Source organism: Bufo gargarizans, chromosome 3 (genome assembly GCF_014858855.1).
Source record: "Bufo gargarizans isolate SCDJY-AF-19 chromosome 3, ASM1485885v1, whole genome shotgun sequence".
Taxonomy (NCBI): Eukaryota; Metazoa; Chordata; class Amphibia; order Anura; family Bufonidae; genus Bufo; species Bufo gargarizans.
Window position 1 is genome coordinate 162,079,964 of NC_058082.1, and position 22,715 is coordinate 162,102,678.

General features: G+C 41.9%; 1 long non-coding RNA gene across 1 annotated transcript in view; it reads left to right on the forward strand.

Annotated features, from left to right (window-relative positions):
• The window catches only part of LOC122933068, a 101,175-nt gene extending 79,145 nt beyond the window's left edge, over window positions 1–22,030 (forward strand). Inside the window, exon 3 of the long non-coding RNA XR_006388379.1 lies at window positions 21,608–22,030. This is a non-coding gene — a long non-coding RNA (uncharacterized LOC122933068). The remainder of the gene's footprint in view (window positions 1–21,607) is intronic.
• The last annotated feature ends 685 nt before the right edge of the window (window positions 22,031–22,715 follow it).

The window sequence follows — 22,715 nt, forward strand, 5'->3', positions numbered from 1 at the left end:
CCACCCCTTTTTTTTGCTTTAGCAATACTGATGGATTACTGACCAAATGCTGACCGAGTGAAGGCGGACACTCAACAGACAGAATCAGTTTTTTGGGGGTTATTGTTCTGACAGATTAGAGGAAGGGCAAAATAATCAGTAACGTCAATACAAACTTACTGCCGACACCCTCTCCACTCTGACGGAGGCTCTACTTGTATAAGCGTTTAATGGAACTGGTTCTGTAGACATCTAGGTTCCTGCTGTGTCCGTTCCAGGTCAGGGAGGTTATCTTCTATTCAACACTAGTGATGAGCGGCAGGGGCAATGTTCAAATTCGTGCTATTTTGCAAATATTTTGTAGAACATTTGTCATATATTCGCGAATTCGATAATTCAAGATTATATTCTTTATTGCAAAAATCGACAATATAATATTCGCGTAATGCGTGCGAAATACAGGCCTGGGTCACTTATGCTAAATTTTTCAAGCTGGTATAAGTTTCCTGAGACTGGAGAAAATGGTTGGCAAGGCAGAACATTAGAATAGCTTTATATGCAGATAGAGTGCTCCAACATATTTGCGCTTGCAAATTTTCTGCAATTAATGATGCCATATTTTCTTGCAAAACGTGCAACTTGTGACATCACAGCACTATGTCTGTAGCATGTATGTATGGACAGCAGAACCTATTACACTGCCTAATAGTGATGGCCAGTTCGCAGTATTCGCCTGCGAACACATGCGGGCTGCCATCTTGACTCACCCGGCTGGCGATGCACAGGTAAGCCCTTACCTGTGCCTGTGCCGTGAGCCAGTCTGAAATCAAATGCGGTCACGGAGAGCAGGCAGTTCCGAGAACAGCCCGATGAAGGCCCCCGGGGGCTGTTCCCGGAACTGGCTGCTCCCCTTGACCTCATTTGATTTCAAACCAGCTCGCGGCACAGGTAAGGGCTTACCTGTGCATCGCCGGCCGGGTGAGTCAAGATGGCAGCCCACATGTGTTCGCAGGTGAACACTGCGAACTGGCCATCACTGCTGCCTACCACCCTGCACTGGAACCGGCTACACTATATCAGGATATAACCTACACTGACTATCTCCCGCTAACTATCTGAATTATATATATATATATAAGTTAACTGTCTAATGTAATACAACAAAGGACAGAGCACAGCAATGACACTGCTGTCTCTTTCATAACTGCAATAAACTTTAGAAAATAGCTGCTGGGGATGTTCTTATATAGTAAGGGGTATGTAGTGTGGATGGAGGGGGCAAACCAATAAATGCAAATAATACAGGGAGTGCAAAGGAGTGGTTTAGAATATAATACGGAAACAAATAGACTCAATGAAGAGTCAAAAGAACCACCCTAAGGATGCACATCCAACAATAACCATAGGTTAAAAAAAATTCTATAAAGTTTATTAGACAACTCAAACAAACAGACACATTAAAAAATTGTATACAACTTTTCTATTGGTTGCTAGGGATGTTGCTAAGCTGTGACAAAGCCTTCTAATTGGCTCACCTGATGTGTACTGTGTTAAAAAAAATATATATATATTCGTCATTACGAATATATAGCACTATATTCTAAATATTAGCGAATTCTCAAGGTGCCGATATTCACGTTAAAAATTCGTAATACGAATATTCGCGCTCAACACTATTCAACACGTGAAGGGGTGAAGGGACCCTGGGCTCAGAGAGCACAGGAAGTGATTGTCAGGATTTATACTTTTTGCTCAGCATAAGGCCTCATGCACACGACCGTTCTGTGTTTTGCGGTGCGCAAATTGCGTATCCGCAAAACACGGTTGGACATCCGTGTGCGTTCTGCAATTTTTGGAACTGCACAGACAGCCATTGATATAACTGCCTATTCTTGTCCGCAAAACGGACAAGAATAAGACAGGTTATATTTTTTTTGCGGACCACGGAATGGAGCAATGGATGCGGACAGCACACGGAGTGCTGTACGCATCTTTTACGGCCCCATTGCAGTGAATGGGTCCACATCCAAGCCGCAAAAATTGCAGCTCGGATACGGATCCAAACAATGGCCGTGTGCATGAGGCCTAACTCACAACAGTGAGCCGGCACCTCATCTGCCCAGAGTGCAGGCTCATGATCTCCCTACATGATAGCTAAGGCTGCTTTCACATCTCCATTTTCTTTTCCTGTATTGAGATCTGACAGAGGATCTCAAAACCAGAGGAAAACGCTTCCGTTTTGTCTCCGTTCAGTTCTCAAGAAATAAGCTGTGTCAACCACCGCACTGAGCGGTTGTGTGGTAAACACTCCCCCTCCATGTATCTCTATGGAAGACTCGGAGATACACAAGTGCTGTATCTGTGGCTCTCCCATAGATACATGGAGGGGGAGTGTTGACCACCGCTCCTGGCACAAGGAGATCCGGAGTACCATACAAGAGATCGTAGGGGATCCCATCGGCCGGACCCCCCCGATCAGACACTTATCTCCTATCCTTTGGATAGGGGATTTATTTTCCTATCCCGGAGTACCCCTTTAATATGCAGTGACATCACAGTAAAGGATTAATATGCAGAGTGACAACACAGTACATGGCTTATATTCACAGTGCATATTTACACTTTGCATAACCCTGGCTATACTGAGATGTCACAGTGCATATTAACCCTGTACTGTGATGTCACATTGCATTAACCCTGGTCCCTGGCTGTACTGTATGTGACATCACTGTGCATATTAACCCTGTACTGTGACTAATAGTACAGGGTTAACATGCACAGTGAGTGACATCACAGTACAGGGTATACACAGTGATGTCACAGTCAGGGTTAGGCAGCTGCATGCTTGCAGCACATAGTACAGTGTGATCTTGTACCTTGGGCTTATATTCACTTATATTCACTATACAGCAGCATGTACCTCTCACATCCAGGGCCTCCCAGGTGACCTCTCCTCTGATGTACAGTCGTGGCCAAAAGTTTTGAGAATGACACAAATATTAGTTTTTACAAAGTTTGCTGCTAAACTGCTTTTAGATCTATGTTTCAGTTGTTTCTGTGATGTAGTGAAATATAATTACATGCACTTCATACGTTTCAAAGGCTTTTATCGACAATTACATGACATTTATGCAAAGAGTCAGTATTTGCAGTGTTGTCCCTTCTTTTTCAGGACCTCTGCAATTCCACTGGGCATGCTCTCAATCAACTTCTGGGCCAATTCCTGACTGATAGCAACCCATTTTTTCATAATCACTTCTTGGAGTTTGTCAGAATTAGTGGGTTTTTGTTTGTCCACCCACCTCTTGAGGATTGACCACAAGTTCTCAATGGGATTAAGATCTGGGGAGTTTCCAGGCCATGGACCCAAAATGTCAACGTTTTAGACCCTGAGCCACTTAGTTATCACTTTTGCCTTATGGCACGGTGCTCCATCGTGCTGGAAAATGCATTGTTCTTCACCAAACTATTGTTGGATTGTTGGAAGAAGTTGCTGTTGGAGGGTGTTTTGGTACCATTCTTTATTCATGGCTGTGTTTTTGGGCAAAATTGTGAGTGAGCCCACTCCCTTGGATGATAGGCAACCCCACACATGAATGGTCTCAGGATGCTTTACTGTTGGCATGACACAGGACTGATGGTAGCGCTCACCTTTTCTTCTCCGGACAAGCCTTTTTCCTGATGCCCCAAACAATCGGAAAGAGGTTTCATCTGAGAATATGACTTTTCCCCAGTCCTCAGCAGTCCATTCACCATATTTTCTGCAGAAGATCAATCTGTCCCTGATATTTTTTTGGGAGAGAAAGGGCTTCTTTGCTGCCCTTCTTGACACCAGGCCATCTTCCAAAAGTCTTCGCCTCACTGTGCGTGCAGATGCGCTCCCACCTGCCTGCTGTCATTCCTGAGCAAGCTCTGCACTGCTGGCACTCCGATCCCGCAGCTGAATCCTCTTTAGGAGACGATCCCGGCACTTGCTGGACTTTCTTGGACACCCTGAAGCCTTCTTAACAAGAATTAAACCTCTTTCCTTGAAGTTCTTGATGATCCTATAAATTGTTGATTGAGGTGCAATCTTAGTAGCCACAATATCCGTGCCTGTGAAGCCATTTTTATGCAACGCAATGATGGCTGCACGCGTTTCTTTGCAGGTCACCATGGTTAACAATGGAAGAACAATGATTTCAAGCATTACCCTCCTTTTAACAGGTCAAGTCTGCCATTTTAACCCAATCAGCCTGACATAATGATCTCCAGCCTTGTGCTCGTCAACGTTCTCACCTGAGTTAACAAGACGATTACTGAAATGATCTCAGCAGGTCCTTTAATGACAGCAATGAAATGCAGTGGAAAGTTTTTTGGGGATTAAGTTAATTTTCATGGCAAAGAAGGACTATGCAATTCATCTGATCACTCTTCATAACATTCTGGAGTATATGCAAATTGCTATTATAAAAACTTAAGCAGCAACTTTTCCAATTTCCAATATTTATGTAATTCTCAAAACTTTTGGCCACGACTGTAGATCTTCTCTGTCATCATCTTCTCCATTCGGTCCGGACAACTTCTCTCAGCCGCCTCATCTCTGCAGAGTGTGACACACAGACATCTTAGCTTCTTCACTTTTCTATCATCATCCCCCAACCTGGAGCCCCCACAGTGTTATCCTGCAGCTCACTGTGCCCCCCCAGTACCCCAAAATACTATCCTGAAGAAATAATAGTGCCCCCATAGTAATAGTGCTCCTCATAGTCCCACCAATAGTAATTCCGTTCTAGAAAGCCCTCATTAGTAATACTGCCCCATGATGTAATTTGCCCCCCACACTGCCCCATGATGTAATTTGCCTCCACACTGCCCCATTAAGTAATTTGCTCCCACGCTGCCCCACATTATGTAATTTGCCCCCCACACTGCCCCTATTAAGTAATTTGTCCACCACACTGCCCCTGCCCCCCATTAAGTAATTTCCCCCCACACTGCCTCACATTATGTAATTTGCCCCCCACACTGCCCCATATGATGTAATTTGCCCACATACTGCCTCACATTATGTAATTTGCTCCCCACACTGGTACTTGTTCCGCTGATCTGCTAGGCTACTGCGCGGGCATGAGTTCAGTCACTTCAGAGTGACGGGTCTTGCGGGATCACGTGCCGCAGGACGGGATTGCGCTCCGAAGTGACTGAATTCATGACCGCACAGCCTGCAAGAAGCGGACCAAGTACAAGGGGGTGGGGAATAGCATTCCGGGCACTGGACAAAACATCCGGGGCTCAAGCCCAAAATGTTTTGACCTAATGACGCCCCTGATTGTACTTGTGGCGGTTTCGGGTGGGAGCCAGAGCGAGGCCCCCACCAGCTTGAGGCCTTAGGCGACGGCCATGTGGCAGATCCGTCCCCATTGATTTACATTGTGTGCAGGCAGCATTTTGGTGTCCGCATCCAGAGCGGAATAGTGACTGAACGGACGCAAACTGATGCATTCTGAGCAGATTCTTTTCCATTCAGAATGCATTAGGGCAAAACTTATCCGTTTTGGACCGCTTGTGAGAGCCCTGAACGGATCTCAGAAACGGAAAGCCAAAATGCTAGTGTGAAAGTAGCCTAACTTGCAGGAAACTCCAGCGCTCTGCTCCTGCTGTCTCTGCATTGTCATGTGCAGTGTGCGGAATGTGTGCTTGTGCTGCCCTAATCGTTAAAGTGTATAATCCAAGAGAACGGGGGCACATCAAAATCAGAATAAGAGTGCCGGCACACGGTATAAAACACACTATGTAATTCAAGAGAAAAAAGAATGCCGAGATAATAGCCGGACATCTATAAAAGTATCAAATTTATTTAGGACAACAGACACGACAACAATTGAGTTAAAAACATTGTATACAATGAATCTGGGCCATGTGAACAAATCATGTAACATGCCCTTCCTGACTCACCACAACACCATAAGCCAACCCCCACACATACAGATGAGCAGAAAAGTAAAATGCATGTAATCCATCAACAATGAAATTAGTGGAAAGCTAAATACTTATCATTAAAGATGACATGGTGGAGGTATGCGTGGTGGTCAGGAAACAAGCCCAACGCGTATATCGCCAGGCTCTGCTGGCTTCCACAGGGGTGCCACTGAGGAAGCCAGCAGAGCCTGGCGATACGCGTTGGGCTTGTTTCCTGACCACCACGCATACCTCCACCATGTTATCTTTAATAATAAGTATTTAGCTTTCCACTAATTTAATTGTTGATGGATTACATGCATTTTACTTTTCCGCTCATCTGTATGTGTGGGGGTTTGCTTATGGTGTTGTGGTGAGTCAGGAAGGGCATGTTACATGATTTGTTCACATGGCCCAGATTCATTGTATACAATCTAATCGTTAAAGTGACCACCACTGAAAATAGCTTTTCCTGGTGCGGTTCCCTGTCTTTCCACATCTGAATCTGCCGCTGTCTTACCCACCTGTCAGGGGGCCTGGTGGATCTCCCTGACATACAGAAATGCAGTGACAGCACTTGCTTGTGCAGAGAGAAGAGGACAGAAAGACTCCTTAATGATTAGTTCAGGGGGCCACCGAGGGATTCACCGGCTCTCCGGTGGGCCATTTCGAGCCTGCCAATATTCTTTTATTAATCTTTTTAGCATCACCGTCCCTAGCGCATGGGCGCTTGCCATGTCTCTCCCTATGCTCAGCTCACAGGACAATGACGGAGATCGTACGGAATGAGGGTTTTATAGAGCTGTGACATCACAAGGGATATGTGGATTGGCTGCCCGGTATTATGGATGATCTTGATTCCCGGGCTTGTCTCCTCTACACTTATTTTTACTTTGTAACATGTGCATCCGCCATTTTAGGAAAACCTGATTGGTTACCACGAAGAGCAAGGAAATTCTGATCTGTTTTTATTCAATGTTTTCCTAAAATTCAGACCGAATTCCGCTTCAAAACCTTTGCTTCGCTCAACACTTATTATTGCCCATGGTACCACTTCCTACTCTTCCCAGTCCACTGATGAATCCTTTACTATTAAGCATCATCTGACATCTGCCAGCAGTTTTGTGGTCTACCTACTTTCGTGTAGTTGCAATATACAGTACATAGGCTGCACTATGCAACCCATTAGGTCTCCATACACACAGTGTGTCCAGACACTTCACTATGGCACATGACAAGGCCTCCAGTGACCTTTGACTGGTGGTCATTGATCATATCCCTGTGTCCTATACATCCAGATTCACCAAATTAGTCAATAGAGAATCTTTCTAGATTTTCAAGTTAAAGGATTTGTCCGGGTTCAGAGCTGAACCCAGACAAATCCCCTTCTTCACCCAGGCAGCCCCACTGAGATGATCATCGGAGCATTTCATGCTTGGATGCTCTTCCTTGCCCTGTGCTGAATCGCGCTGGAAAAGGGCCTTTTCATTAGATCCGGTGATGTATTGGGTCTCTGCTAGGTGGAGGCTGGTGATGTCGCCGGCACTAATGGAGGGGCTTTAGTGCTACCCTAGCCTGTAAAATGGCTAGGGCAGCTCTAAACCGCACCCATCAGTGCCAGTGACATCACCGAAAACACTCCTAGGCAGAAGCCTCCATCTAGCACTGTAAAAATGTAAACAAAAAAGCCAACATCGAAGCATGAAATGCTTCAATGATCATTTCTGAGAGGCTGTATGGGGGAAGAAGGGGTTATGTCCGTTAAATACAGTTATGTCCCTATATACTGTATAGCATCTTGCCCCTGCCTCCCTGCACTGCCTTTAGTGAGCGCTTACCACTCGGTCAAGCATCGCTCCCGGCTGCTGGTTCATTACCTCTTACAGGGTGGCCACGCTGGTCAGTGAGCATAAACCTAGTGTATAAATGTATATTTAATTAGTGTGTAAATCTATATTTAATTTCAACCTATCAGGCTCCTGTTCTCACCAGGCTGTGAGGGAGCAGGGCAGGCAGAGCCCCGCAGCTCCCAGCACAGCCCGTCTCTACTCAGTGCAGTACTATGCTGATGGAGGTCGGATGTCCCTTAGCAACGCTCATCTGAGACAGTGCTGCTAAGGGTAATTTCAGAACACGTTTTCTACCATAAATATACGATTTCCCTATATAAAGTATATTACAAAAATCTTCCCTATCACTGTCCCTATACATTAGAAAAAATACAATTTTGCCGTTACTCTTTAAAACCCCCATTCAGAACTTAGATCACACAAAAACAATGAATCAACTTGTCTCTCCTGCTCCGGAAGCCGCCGCCGCTCTGGGGTTCCACCTTCTGCTCTTCTGGCTCTATGCAAGCGACCGAGGACCAGGAAGCGGTGAGTAGTGTTGATCACGAATATTCAAATTTTTATCGCGAATATAGGTACTTCGAAGATTCGTGAATTTTCAAATATAGTTGTATATATTCCTAATTTAGAATATTCAAAAAAAAATTCCCTTTTTTTTTTTATTAGATTTTTTTTTTTATCAGTACACATGATCCCTCCCTGCTTCTAGCTTGTGGGCCAATAAGAAGGCTGCAATATACTTGACTTTAGGAGTAGTAGTGTTTGCGAATTTTGCTCTATATTCGTTTTTTCGAATATTCGCTATATTGCTATATATTCTTGTTTTAGAATATTACGAATATTCGAAAAAACGAAGTTACAGCAATATAGCGAATATTCGAAAAAAACGAATATAGAGCAATTTAGCTAATATAGTGTTATCGCGAATTCGAATATGACCCCTGCCGCTCATCACTAGCGGTGAGTACAGAGCCCAGGGAGCGCTGCATTTACTGCTCCTATACTAATGACCGCTTCTATAATTGAAGCACTCAGCATTCACCCCATAAGACGCACTGACAAAAATGAGTGTTATACGGTGAAAAATACAGTATATATCTTGTACCTACTCTGTCTATGAAAATCGGGGACAGTCCCAGCACATAGTTGGCAGCTATGCCATAGGTGGATGGCAACTTTTAGTTTCAAACTGTTATAAATAAAAAAGGATCTTCATACACCTGAAAGATTTGGTTGCTAGGGCATTACTATACCACATAAACGTGTGTAAAACCCATTATTTAAGTGTCTACATTCAATTATATACACTCCTGCACTTTCCTAAACCTCTGCTAGTTTTAGCCATTGGGTTATAGTCATTTATCCATAAACAGATGTGGCCAATCTCTCAAACCTTAGCTAAATATTTGATTTAAATAGGTTGTCCAGGATTAGGAAAAGACTGCCTTCAACAACAGGTTGTTTGTGGTATTGGAGCCATGCCCCATTGACTCCAATGAATCTGAGCTGCAATACCAGATACAACCCATGTTTTCTAATCCTAGCCAACCTCTTTAAGCAAACTCATTGGGCTGCTTCAATTGCTCCAGATTGGAGCTTCAAGCCATGTCTGTCTGATTTATAAGATTATGGAGGGAGATCCCAGAGTACTATGCAAGGGTAGGCCAGAGTGCACAACATTTTCTCAGTCATCTGAAAAGGCATATCCTTGCTATGAAGTTTAATGAGGACCAAGTGGAGACTACTCAATTCACAACAGAAATCTCTGAACTGATTAAAAATATGAGTTTTAATTTTACGATATAGTGCCAATATATTCCACAGCACAATAAGAGACCATCATCAGTCACACTGCTCCCTGCCCCCAGTTGGAGTTCCGTATCTAAATTCCAAATTATTAGTATGTGCGGCGAGCCCCTGAGGAGCCAATGCAGAGGATGGGAGTGGCAGTGGCCCTGATGATATGTTGTGTAACCGTGTACTCCCTCAGGCCATTGCTCCCTGGGGTTGGGTGCAGTGAAAAGATGATCTTAAGGTATAAGGCAGACGTAGAAGAACAACAAATGTTTTTCTTTACTGAGTGCAAAGGATGAGTTACAGTACATCCAGCTGTCGTCTGTACAAGGTGCAATTTCTCTATTCCCGGATGATGAGGTAAGATGGCAAACAATAACATTCTAGAGTAGTCCTTCTCTCTCTCCTGATTACCCTTCGCCAACAGCAATAAGCTGGCACTTGTGGCTATAGGTGTCCACTTGTGATATATAGGCCTTTGCATGTGCCTCCCGTGAACATCCTGGTTATGGATGTCTTAACTTGTTATCCCCTCACCTGCAACAGAGTCTGTATAGCTGTAGTGCTGATAACTGTCCTGTCTTTGTACACTGTAGCTTGCAGATCTTCTGGTACTTCAGGGGGCAGCCTGGTGCTGTGCACTTCCTGGTACCAAGCCTATATATCTGTTGGCAACTTCCAGGGAGGCACATAAGTGGCCCCAGTGTTGATGTTGGGGCTCAGCGTAACTAGGCCAGTGGCAGGGACAGCAACCTTTTAGTTAATATCATGATGGATCTCAGCCATATACTAACAGCCTATACTATTGTGTAATGTTTATCCCATGAAACTATTGTTGAAAATAAATGCTTGATTAGTTGAATGACAGTAATTTTTAATCCGTTTAAGTTGTGTGTTAATTATTATGGTCTGAATATTTCATATATTTATATATAAATCAAGAATAGGCAGTTGCAGTACTTTATTGTTACCTTTTACAGTATGTGTATATACCCACCTAAACCAGTGGTTGCAATTCTCCTCTTGGATGCTGCTCAGCTGGCCCTTTTCAACTAGCCCCCAGAGCATGTTGTAGATAATGAAAAAAATCATACTCACCTGTTCTCCACCAATCTATGGCTTTGTTTGGCAGTCTTCCAGTCAACATCCTGTTTATTTCCAGCTGGGGTACAGATGGGGTCATGTGCGCTACTGCAGCCAATAACTGACCTCAACGGAGACTTGTCCCCAAACGTTTCATCACTGCTAGGTTACATACCAGTTGGAGACACATAACTTCTGAGACCAGCTACTGGCTGTAGCAGTGCAAGTTCGGCCACCTGTACCCTGGCCACAAGTAAACAGACTAGAAATCGGAAGATCACCAAATGATGCCAGGGCACCAAAAAGTATTCATGGAGAGCAAGTGAGAATGTTTTTTTCTTTAGGTGCCACACACGCTTCAGCGGACGGTTAAAAATGGCCATAATACTGGAAAACCCCTTTAAAGAGTAAGATAAATGTGGAAAGATCTGGCAGTCAAATTTCTTTATTGACTCATAGTAGAAAAATATTAAAACCACTGTCGCTTACGCTTTTCGGGCATACAAGCCCTTCCTCATTCCTTCCAGGTATACTATGAGGAAGGGCTTGTATGCCTGAAACACATACGTGATAGTGGTTTTAATATATTTTTTTACTATGTTCTGAGTCAAAATAATTTGTTTTTATTTGAGTCCTGGATCTATCCACTCTTTTCCTGCATTGTTCCGGGTTGCCAGCCTAGATCGAGTGCACCATACCTGTATGAAGGTGAGCTGATCCAAATTTATTTTTCATTGTTATCCCTTTGAAGAGTACTAGTTGTTTCTTTTTTTGGTAAATAAATACAAGAAATTTAGTAATATATTTTATCAGTGCCTGGTCACTGAAGGATCAGAATTCATACACAAGTCTATGGGGAGGGGAAGCAGAGGGAGAAAGTAGGGGCTTTTGCAGAGGGGCAGAGGCCGAGAAGTGGGCACATAAACTGCTGTTTCTTTTTTAGAAGTGATTACTGTCCAACTGTATTACTATATTTACATCTAAACTGCTTAGTACTGCTATATAAGGTCATTCATTACTACTGATGCTTTTGACAGTGTGGTACAAAGAGTTAGGAAGCAGGATCTCCTGTTTCTCCATGTGTAGTCTATGAGCAGACATGATTCCAGCTAGTCTCCACCCACCAGCTCAAAATAGCATTGCAGACAAGTAAAAACTGGCTAAAAAATTCCAAATACAGGTCATATAATGGCCAGAAATAGTGTTATTCCTCTGGCTCGCTGCATTTTATTGCAAAAAAAACAACAATTACCCGAACGAGAGGTTTCAATTTAATGGCAAGTGCACACTAAATGATATTGGCTCATCTATCATGAGTTTTACTAGGATTGTTCCCATAGTAATTTTGGCCTGAGCAACAAGGTCCATTAGGTTCCAGAGTCTGCCAGAGTGTGTTTTTGTGCCAGCTCAATACAGTTCTTACCTGACTTGTGTTCCTGCTCTTGACTTCTTGTCTGCTTGCTCAGATCTCTGCTAGTTCTCCATTTATAACTTGACACATGCTCTACCTGAATACAATTTCTGCCCTCTGCTTAGTACCTACCTATGCAACAGCTGTTGCTAACAGAGACTACATCTGAGGTAGAAACCAAGGAATTCCCCATAGAAAAGTCCACATCACCTTGTACGAGTATAGGTTTCTATTTATTAAAGAGATTCTCTCACCACCATAATGGCCCCAACCACCCAGAGTGCTTCACAGTCCTGGTAATTATGTCCTCAATGATGTTTTGAGTTTAGCTTATCTGATGGATAACTTTGCTGGACAGCCACTTTATTCCACCCTCATGCTGTAGGTAAATCTACGGCAGCCGAGATCCTGCACAGATGCCATCATCTAACAACTCAGCACACTGACGTCCATCAAGATTCAAGAGGTGTGATCAGGGTGTGGCAAGCTTGACTTCGAGCATTTGTATCGATCTTAAGGGAGGAATACAGTGGTTTTCTGGCAAAGTTATACATCATAGCTCCTAATTATTCCTATTTCTTCCTTCCTTCTTATTCCTTCAGATAATAGAAATGAAATACAGATGAGCAACCGCTTTGAGGCATTCACTAATTATGAGACGGATGAGGAAGAAATAGCCCCATCAAACGAATTGAAGAAGAGACAAGACAAACAAAACTCAATCGAATACAATGAAGCAGAAGATAAAAAATTCGAGAACAACAAACCAAACGATGGCAACAAGAAACACAGAAAGAAACAAACCTCAAGAACAGGAGAGAGGACGCAATGAACAGAGAGAAAAAAGAACAACAGTGAAAAAATTTGTGAAGCAGGATTTTTTCCTGGGAAGAAAAAATACAAAAGGGGCAATAGAGGAGGGAAACTCGCCCAAAAGAAAAAATTAAAACAAAAAAATACCAAATTAGGGACGGGACAAAAGATTTTTAACCTCAGCAGACATATATTAACAAAGGGAGAACAAGATATCCTGGAAAAGGGTTTAAAGTTTGCACCCAGCACATTGTTCAATAAATTTGAAGCGTTCATAGGGGTGCGAAAATTCATGAGAAGATTGGCCCTAAAGAAATACTTTATAAAAAAACAACAAAAATCAATTACAATAAGGAAAATATCAACAAAACCAACCAATCAAACAAAGCAGCAACAACAGAAGATAACTGCATAGACAAGGAATATAAGCATACTGACCTAAAAGGAAAATCCAAATATCACCCGGTGCAAGAATACTCCCAGGCACTCAACAGCTTTATGAATATGGTCACCAAGGACATACGCAAAATCAGAAGTCCCAAAAAACAAAGAAGCAACAAACACTTAGGAAACATATCCCATGCAGAACGGGAGGCACTAACTAGAATACAGGAAAACCAAAAAATCATCCTAAGACCTGCTGACAAAGGTGGGGGCATCATAATATTGGATAAAGACAAATATCTACAAGAGGCATATAAACTACTAGGAGACAAGAAAACATACAAAACACAAAAAAATGACCCAACAGAAGAGTTCAAAAAGGAACTAAATGAATTGGTGAAAAAAGGCAGAACAGAAACCATTCTGAACATCAAAGAGGCCGAATATATAGCAATAAAACAACCCAGAATTGCGGCATTTTACCACAACCCGAAGATACACAAAGATATAACAGATCCCCCGGGAAGACCTATAGTATCAGGAGTGGAGTGTCTGACAAGTAATTTGTCAGAATATATAGATCACTTCCTGCAACCATGTGTAGACATACTACCAACACACCTAAAAGACACCCAACACATCCTGAACATCTTAAATCAAGTAAAATGGGAACCAAATTACATCCTAGGCACCCTGGATGTAAAATCCCTATATACCATCATAGAAAATGAGAAAGGGTGCGAAGCAGTCAAAACATGTCTACAAAACCAGGGAATCCTGGCAGATAAACAAATAAATTACATCTGTGAATGTATCATGTTCATCCTAAAGAGAAATTACTTTCTCTTTGAGGATAAGTTTTACATCCAGCAGTGGGGGACCGCGATGGGGACGAGATTCGCACCGGGGTTCGCAAACATATACGTAGGCCAGTGGGAGCATGAAGTCATCTATCCCCATGACCAACTCCGGTCAAATCTCGTCCTATGGAAACGCTTCATAGATGACATTGTATTCATCTGGGCAGGAGAAAAGGAAGAACTGAACATATTCTGCAAGGAAATCAACAATAATGAATACCATCTGGAATTCACACCACTATTTAGCACTACCACAATTAATTTTCTTGATCTAACCATCTACATAGAAGATGGCAAAATACAAACAAAGACATACAACAAACCCACAGACATAAATAGCTTCATCTCCTGTGAAAGCTGCCACCTCCCACAGTGGTTGGAAAATATTCCAAAGGGGCAATTCATGAGAATTAAACGTAATTGTACAAAAGAAAAGGAATACGAAGCAGAGGCAGACAAAATGCAGAAAAAATTTGAAGATAGAGGCTATGACAAGGAAAAATTACTAGCACAGAAAAAACTAATAGGAACCCTTGACAGACAGGAATTAATTAATAAAAAGAAAACATCAGAAGACAGTAAAATAAAAGCAGGAGCCTTTGAAATACCACCCATCATCACACAGTATAATAGTCAAGCAGGAATATTGAGAAAGATAATCAAAAGACACTGGGAAACTCTGAAGGAGGATAAAATAATAGGAGATCTGATCCCCAAACACCCAAAATTTATTTATAGAAAAGCTAAAAATGTGGGAAGCATAATAGCCCCAACCAACAAATGCTTGAGCAAAAATGACAATCAAACATTAAATACGATTCCAGGACAGAAACCGCAGGGAGGTTTCTTTCCATGCGGCAATTGCGGTATATGCAAGAAACTAAAAATAAATAGAAAACAGCACACAAACTTGGAAATACATAATGAATGGACAGGGGACACAGAAACACACAAAATAAAGGATCATATTACCTGCAGAAGTCAGGGCGTAATATACGCAATAACATGTCCGTGTAAAAAAACATACATAGGACGCACAAAAAGAACTATAAGCAAAAGAATAGGGGAACACATCTACAACATAGGAAGAAAATATGAGGGTCACCCGCTCTCCAGACATTATAAAGAGAAACACGGAGGAAACAATAACGGCACCACTTTTTGTGGTATTGAAATAGTCAAAAAAGACAAAAGAGGAGGAGATTACATAAAGAAAATGTCCAGAACAGAAAGCCGCTGGATATTTAACTTAAATACTCTAGCACCCTCAGGACTAAATTCAGAAATAGAATTATTCGCTTTCCAATAGACATCAAACCAGAATACCGGCGAGGAAGGGGTTAAGAATGGGAGGAGATACGGACCTTGAAAAGCAGCACCAGGAACCAGAACAGCTATCCCTGACGAAGATTAGCGATCTAATCGAAACGCGTTGGAGCATTTTTGGTCCTCCTGGTCCACCGTAGCTACCACCGTGACGTCACGCAGCACTCCGTGCAAGCGTGAACGAGCGGCCTTTTCAAACTACGAGCTGTGCCACCGGCCGGGGCAAGCTCTGTATTTTGTATTTTACATAAAAAACTATATTAAAAAAACTATAAAAAACCACAAATAACAATTAGGGTTTAACCCCTCAAACCTTTCCCCATCCTGGACGGCACCTAAAAGAAGAAAAGACAGAAAAAAGAAAAAGCAAGAAGAACACAGAGGAACAGGCTCCGCAGCTGAAACATCTAGGACAAGGTATTCTATTACTCTGGGAGTTACTGTATCATATACTGTGGGCCTTTATAGTACTGAACAGGCAGGGAGAGCAAAAGGGGGCATACGTCGCGCAGTATCGAACACATACATATTACATATCATTTATTTGATCTTCAACGGGGGCGATACCGCTGCGTCAGTTCAATTGTAGTGCAAGCGCCGGTGTACCACTAGTGTTCTATTTATTAAAGAGATTCTCTCACCACCATAATGGCCCCAACCACCCAGAGTGCTTCACAGTCCTGGTAATTATGTCCTCAATGATGTTTTGAGTTTAGCTTATCTGATGGATAACTTTGCTGGACAGCCACTTTATTCCACCCTCATGCTGTAGGTAAATCTACGGCAGCCGAGATCCTGCACAGATGCCATCATCTAACAACTCAGCACACTGACATCCATCAAGATTCAAGAGGTGTGATCAGGGTGTGGCAAGCTTGACTTCGAGCATTTGTATCGATCTTAAGGGAGGAATACAGTGGTTTTCTGGCAAAGTTATACATCATAGCTCCTAATTATTCCTATTTCTTCCTTCCTTCTTATTCCTTCAGATAGGCAAGGCTGCATTTCAAATGTCCCTGTCAGCATGACGAACCCTATTAAACCAGGTATAGCGCTTGGTGGGGTTGATCATGCAGATACAAATTATATATTTCTTTATTTTATAGATATTACCAATGCAAAGAAATCATTACCTCTATATATATATATATATATATATATATATGCAAATTACTTAGTTGGAGCACCAAGGAGCATGCTGTAGCGCTATGAGCACTCAGAACACTCCCCCTAGTATTTAATGGCCTACAAAAGTCAGTACCTGCACTATAGCTCTGCTGCTGCTTGCTGAGCAGCGCATATACATAGCGCACAGGCGACGATGGCATCATTGAACCCAGAAGTGGGGGTGCCCCTGGCTTTAGAGAGAGGAGGAACGCTTCCGGGTCCAATTACCTCATTGGCGTCTGTGCACTATGAACCTGTGTTGCTCGACAAGCAGCAGCAGATCTAGACCATAGGCACTGACTTTTGTGCTCAGGGGCAGAAGACAGGGCAAGATGAGATGTCTTACCTTGTCAACCAAATGTCAGGGGGGAGTATTCTGAGCATCGGGGCATAACTGTAGTGGTGCTCATAGGGCTACAGCATACACCCCGGTGCTCCAACTAAGTAGAAATTTTCATAAGCTTTCCAGTCTCATGAGAAAGTCAGTGATATGACTGAGGGATACTAAAATGGGAATATTTCGAATTTCTATGCTACCCTCTGTATAAACATAGAAACATAGAATGTGTAGGCAGATAAGAACCATTTGGGCCATCTAGTCTGCCCAATATACTGAATACTATATTGGGCAGACTAGATGGGCCAAATGGTTCTTATCTGCCGACACATTCTATGTTTCTATGTTTATACAGAGGGTAGCATAGAAATGGCCTTATCTTATATGAAGGATGGCCTTATGCCTATCCCATGCATGCTTAAACTCCTTCACTGTATTTGCAGCTACCACTTCTGCAGGAAGGCTATTCCATGCATCCACTACTCTCTCAGTAAAGTAATACTTCCTGATATTACTTTTAAACCTTTGCCCCTCTAATTTATAACTATGTCCTCTTGTAGCAGTTTTTCTTCTTTAAAATATTCTCTCCTCTTTTACCTTGTTGATTCCCTTTATGTATTTAAAAGTTTCTATCATATCCCCTCTGTCTCGTCTTTCTTCCAAGCTATACATGTTACGGTCCTTTAATCTTTCCTGGTAAGTTTTATCCTGCAATCCATGTACCAGTTTAGTAGCTCTTCTCTGAACTCTCTCCAAAGTACCAATATCCTTCTGGAGATATGGTCTCCAGTACTGAGCACAATACTCCAAATGAGGTCTCACTAGTGCTCTGTAGAGCTGCATGAGCACCTCCCTCTTTCTACTGGTAATGCCTCTCCCTATACACCCAAGCATTCTGCTAGGATTTCCTGCTGCTCTGTGACATTGTCTGCCTACCTTTAAGTCTTCTGAAATAAAGCCTCATGTACACGACCAAATGGGTCTGAGAACCATGGATCCCCAAAATATGGATACCATCCATGTGCCATCCGCATTTTTTTTTGCAGACACATTGACTTCAATGCATCTGTGGAGCGCGTTTTGCTAACCAGAATAGGACATGTTCTATCATTTTGGAACTGACATACAGATAGCACACGGATGTCACTAAAGTCAATGGTTCCACAAAAAAATGCAGATGGCCCACGGACACCATCTGTATCTTACAAATCCATGGTTTGCATGTGCATGAGGCCTAATCATAATTGAAGAAGCATTTCTTCAAAAGTTTATGTTCATGTATAACAATATGACACTGTTGAAAATGAAACTTTGTATATAACAAAAGAAAATGTAACCTATCACGCATATAACAGAACTTAGACAGGCAAAATAAAGTGCTGTGAGCATAACACTATATAATTCTTCTGTATGCTGCTTACAGTATTCCTTGTTGATTTCATTTTACTCTCGTTACATAAGGATGATGGGCGTAGCCAGCTTTGTATGTATAATAAAGTGTCTGCCTGTCTATGGGTGTGATACTGGGGAAACCTCCCCTATGTGTTTCCCCCTCTGTGGAAAGTAATTAAACTGTATTTCATATGTGTTTGGGCCAAGGGCAGAGCTGGGGCCGGCTACCTCCCTCAGTTTATTTTGGCTTCAGCGAAGAACAATGACTCATTTGAATATTGTTGATCTGCAGAGTGAATGTTCCGTTAATCGCTTGGCCCCAGGTCCCGCCGGGGCTCTTCCACAGTTTGTTGCAAATACACGTGGTTGGTGTCATGGAGGGAGCTGGAAGCTGTTATAAGTGCTGTATAAACAGTTTGCTCACTTTATCAGATATTTCCAGATCATTCAGAAGTCAATATATGCCACTAGTTACATCAGTAGCCTGGGAATTGTGATATTTTGTTAGACCTCACCTGCACAGCATGAGAATCCACTACTTGTAAAGTATTATTTTCCCATATGGAAAGTGAAATGCTATTGTATATTGAAATGCTAAAAAGCGTTTTTTGCGTATTCAGCTCAGAGCATGTAGTGAACCTGTCATTATACATAGACTATGATTACTATGTTGATGGATACTCTGATGATGTTCAGTAAGATAAAAAGAGGGTTAAGATTCGGTTCCCACCGTCTGTAGAGTTTCAGTTGCATAGTCTGCATCAATATTCTTGGATCTGTGTTCCATTTATGTAAAGGGTGAAAATTCTGATAAGATAAAATTTGAAGTAAGAAATGTTAACAAGTAAATTGATAAGTGATTGCAAATGTATTAGTAATAAAATGTGCTTGAAAAATACAAAAGAATATTATAAGAAGGGAAAAAAGTTAGTTTTTTTGACACTGGAATAATGAATGCCCTCACCATTACCCAGATGTTTTTCTTGCACAATACTGGGAGTGGATGGAATATATAATCATTGGATGGTGTCTTTTGTAAGTGAACAGAACTCTAACCAGGAAGATGTAGACATCGAGCAAGTGAGTCAGTTGTCATTAATGCAATGGACTCATTATAATACAGTTTAATCTATATAAATATTGTAATGCAGATTCCACATTCTTTATTTTACAGAGGAGAGCTAGCACTAAGAAGTTTCAGGGCGGGCTCGGACGACATTCATTTAAAGGAACACTAAACTCAGATGTTGTACAAAAAAAATCAAAAATCAAACTAGAGATTTGTAAGAATCAATTCATTTCAAGCACGGTTCTGCACCTGTAAAGGGGTGTCCCTAAAGCTGAGGATACTTACCTTGCTGGTTGATTGACATGGCAGGAAATCTCAGCTGGCCCTGAAAATCTCACACCTCTGAGTAATGACGCAAGTACAGAGGCTTTGTTTCCGCTGCTGGAGCAGGGGCTGTTTATTTGCCGCTACTGGAAATGTACGTGCAGTTGCATATGAATCGATTCGCTCATCTCTAATCCTAAACTGTCCTCCCTTAATCTACTCCTCCCATTTTCTCACATATAATACTGTACAAAAGTTTAAGGAAGGTGTGGAAAAAATGCTGAGTGCTTTTAAAAGTAGAACAGATAATTTTTTTTATCAATTAACAAATGTCAAAGCAAAAAAACTAAGAAAAGAGAAATGTTAATCAAGTCAATATTTGGTGTGACCTCCCTTTGCCTTCAAATCAGCATCAAAGCTTCTAGGTACACTTGCACAAAGTTAGAGATTTTGTAAGATTATAAACAGGTGTATAATTAACCAATTATACCAAACAGGTGATAATGATATTCATTTTCATATGTATGTTGAAACACGGTCATTAATGAAACAGAAACATCTGTGTAGAAGGCTTAAAACTGAGTGAGGAACAGCCAAACTGCTACAAAGGTGAGGTTGTGGAAGACTGTTCAATTTCACAGGTCATACACTACTGCAAGACTGAGAACAGCAACACGATACAAGGTGGTTATACTTCATCTGCAAGGTTTCTCTCAAAGATTCCAAAGCAAACTGGGGTTTAAAGATATGCTGTTCAAGCTCTTTTGATATAGCACAAAAAAACAGGCAATCTTGAGGACTATAGCCACAGTGGGCAGCCAAGGAAACTTAGAGCAGCATGTGATAGACACATCATGCTTACTTCCAGTAGAAATCAGAGGATGTCCAGCAGTGCCATCAGCTCAGAACTGTCAGAAACCAGTGGGACCCAGGTAGACCCATCTACTGTTTAGAGTCGTCTGGCCAGAAGTGCTTTTCATGGAAGAATTGACAAAAAAAACATACATTTGACAAGGAAGCAAGGCCAAATAACTCAACTATGCACGAAAACATAGGAACTGGGGTGCAGAAAAATGGCAGCAGGTGCTCTGGACTGATGAGACAAATGTTAGTTGTAATAGAAGTCAATTTGTTTGCCGAAGGGCTAGAGAGGAGTGCAATAATAAGTATCTGCAGGCAACAGTTAGGAATTGTGGAGGTTCCTTGCAAGTTTGGGTCTGCATTTTAGGAAATGGAGCTGGGGATTTGGTCATGATTAAGGTAATCCTTAATGCTAAGAAATAAAGGCAGATCCATCATCACTTATCCATTATGCAATACCATCAGAAAGGCACCACATTGCCTCCAAATTTATTCTGCAAAATGACTCCAAACATACAACAAATGTCATTAAGAACTATCTTCAGCGTAAGGGTGCTGCCACTCGTTCAGGCTTTTTGATGAAGGTCTAAGGAGAAGGTCTGAAGGGCAGATACAATTTCTTAACTTTTTTCAATCCACTGGTTTTGGCTTCAAAACTGCATAAAAAAATTGAATGTGTGGCAACACCTTCAAGAAGAACTAGGAGACCTGGAAGTTACTATATGACTCGCATAGAGCCCTGATCTCAACATCATTGAGTTTGTCTGGGATTACATGAAGAAACAGAAGGACCTGGGCAATCCTACATCAACAGAAGATCTGTGGTTTGTTCTCCAAGATGTTTGTAACAACCTTCCTGCTGAGTTTGCAAGTATATCTAGAAGAATTGATTCTGTATAGATTTTTCTTTTAGTCCTTCACTTTGCATTTTGTTAATTGATAAAAAATAAATTATTAACTCTTCTATTTTTGAACGCATTCTTACTTTGCAGCATTTTTTCACACTTTCCACACCAGTACTAAATAATAATTAAATCTGAGAAATATATTTAAACAAATCTACTGTCTTTGTCCTAGGAACTCAAGCAAGCCTCCTCCTCCTTCTCACTGTCCTTGTTATGCCAGGATCCTTCCTGCTTTGCCCTGTCTGCAGTAGGATAAAAAGATCATGAAGCCCCGATCCTTTGTTAAGTCCGCCCCCTCAGTCGACCACCACCCGAAGATGGAAGAGATCAGCAGGAGATTAACATTTGTGTTCTCTTCATGATTTAAGACTGTTTTCTTTCATCAGGATCTTGCAAAAAATTCTTCAGACAGTGGTTAGCACTGTTGCCTTGCAGCGCTGGGGTCCTGGGTTTGAATCCACCCAAGGACAACATCTGCATGGAGTTTGTATGGTCTGCCCATGATTGCGTGGGTTTCCTCCGGGTACTCAGGTTTCCTCCCTCACTCCAAAGAAATACTAATAGGGACCTTAGATTGTGAGCCCTAATGGGGAGAAGTTGATGCTAATAACTGTAAAGTGCTGCGGAATATGTCAGTGCTATATAAATGAGTATAATAAATAAAATAAAAAATAAAGAGTGGGGGACAACCATATTTTGTATTTGTGTGTTGTTGTTGTTTTTTTTTTGGGGGGGGGGGGCACTGTGGTGAAGGGTTAGTATTCATTTCTAGGATTAATTTTCTTTTAATGTGTATGGCTACCTTAAGACTTGTAAGAGTGGATGGTGGAGACCCTCTAAGTCCAGAAGGTAGCTGAGGCCCCAGGGCAGGTACCCCATGCAACCCCCTGTACCTGGTCCTGCAATCCTGTTATTTCCATATGCATCACACAACCTATGGTACCATAGGTCACTCTTCCAGTATACTAAGAACTAAATAGTCTGTTATAGGTTTAGCAATACTCTCTCCTGAATGCCTGTTTGTATGTGTGCTACCAGAGCAAGACCACATACAATTGTTAAGGACACACTGAGCTTAAGGTAAAGATGGGCACCCTAGTACTATATTTCAGGGATTAAACAGTGAATCTGATTTATGTTAAGTGAAAATAAATAGATTATACATGAAAAGTATGTTTGTTCAGGCAAAAAGAGGAAGTGCAGAGGGTGTTTAACATAACGAAGTTTACCATAAAATGCACCATCTATTTATTTAAGACGAGGATAAGATTTCTACTCTC